A 2,093-nucleotide genomic window follows, 5' to 3' on the forward strand; every position below is an offset into this window, starting at 1 on the left:
TTACGCTTATTTACGCTTATTACATCCAGTGATTTTGTTAAATTGCCTTGTCGCTGATATCCCCTCTATTAGTTAGTAGAGAGCAACAATGAACTGAACAAGTGCCTTAAAAACTCAATTTATTTCCAGTAGAGCAGTTTCATTTTAGTCAATTAACACAATTAATGTGAGTCATTTATCCAGCCTATAATGAGAGGTTTGTGTGGAAACGCTTACTGTAAATCCTTGAAGTATTATTCATCCTTTGATTTATGTAGCCTGATTTTGTCGCAGTGTTAAAGTGTTACATTGAGAAAAGAGGTGTGTGACTTGAATGGCATCGTAATTCAGGTATGATGTCTAGTAATAATATGGGAATTATTTTCCTTTTTGGGTGCAGAAGTTTGATTACAGCAGTCTATAATTTCATGATGGGATGCTTGTTGGATGTTGCCACATACTGTATGTGCTAATAATTTAGGTTTACATGACACAATACCCAAATAACTATAAGTAGAAAATCAAAAACTTTAATATTTAAGAGGGCAAAAGTTATATATATTTTTATATCATTTTACTCTTCTTCTGCGAAAACACAATTCTAAATTGATGTCTTTTAAAACAATAGGCTATATTGGAGGAGTTGTTCTTCATTCGAGTGTTGCTTTGTTAAAACTGATTATTTTGTTAATACAGAATAAATGATAGTATATGCGTTAGTTTTTAAGAAACAAGTCGCAATATTTTCCTTAAAACAATTAATAGAATCATGCAAAAACAATTTGCTATCTCATCAGACTTAGCTGAGGAGAAACCTCTTTGTCTGTCCATTTATCATGTAGTTAGAGCTGATTTGCTCAGCTTTGTTAAGATTAGCTAGCTTCACTTATTTTATCTTATTTTAGCTTAACATAAATCCTGTAAGAAGCTGTGAAACTCGAGTTATATACTGGTTATAGCACAACGTGTCGTTTATACATTTCTCTCTATGTATAACTAAACAAATACGATCAAATTGGATCATTTCTGAGTTTAAAAAATACTTTTTAACAGAAAGTCAAGCTGATTCCCAATGCTTTCAGCCTTACTAAACTAAACTAGTACGGTCCTCAAAGCAAATGTCCTTGAAGGAGTCATTAAAATGATATTCTTTGTGCTACTTCAGAGAATGACAAGAAAGGGGTGCTTTGTTCACTTCCTTTTACATCAATATTAAGATGACTTTGACGGACTATTTTTATTCATGTGGATTTTCATCAATAAACCCACTGAGGCAATTCTACCATCTGAACTAAAACACATTTATTACCTGATGAGCATCATTATTGCTTATATGAGGTTGCAGTATTCCTATAACCGATTTTAGAGTTATGATCCATGTGAGTTATGATCAGAACTGTGAAATATCATGCATTTACTGTTGCTCATGATATTGATGTCTCTTAAATTATTTGATATACAGATGGTTAAAAGCCTTAGTCTGTTTAATTCATCCATAAATCTCATCATACAAAATTGGACTGCCTCATGCAGATTGGTATAGTATGCGTCTGAGTTGGTCTGCCATATATTTTCACGGGAGCTCCAATTAAAGAATACCATTACCATAAATCTTACTAGACCTACAGCCGGTGGGATGCCATATGGGAACGAGATGCCACAATACACCAAAATCAAATCCAAAGCAACTCGATGAAGTTTAGTTGCCTCTGGGGTTTTTAATCCCCATTTTAATCTAGATTACATTCACATCTGGCATGTCCCTGCATTCCTCCGCATCGTTTTGGGGCTCAAAGAAGCTGACCACTTTTCTCAGAAAAGGGAGAATGATCGGACCACTGAGAAAAACCTGTTTATACCAGGCTTCCATAACTAAGCTTTGTAGCAAGGCACGGCTCCCTGCCAGAGTGGTGTAACAAGGAAGTGATGTAAGAAGGGGATTGTCAGAGAATGTTTGTTCACTGAGTATTTATCTGTGTGTTTGGCTGGCACAGCTGTTTCTCTTTCTTCTTCTCTCGAAAGATTCGACGACAGGACTCTGACTGAGCATCCCGAGCTAGCCTAGGAGATTAGACTTTCATACTCAGAACAAACCAAAAAACTGCAGCAGAAAA

Source organism: Eleginops maclovinus, chromosome 2, assembly GCF_036324505.1.
Source record: "Eleginops maclovinus isolate JMC-PN-2008 ecotype Puerto Natales chromosome 2, JC_Emac_rtc_rv5, whole genome shotgun sequence".
Taxonomy (NCBI): Eukaryota; Metazoa; Chordata; class Actinopteri; order Perciformes; family Eleginopidae; genus Eleginops; species Eleginops maclovinus.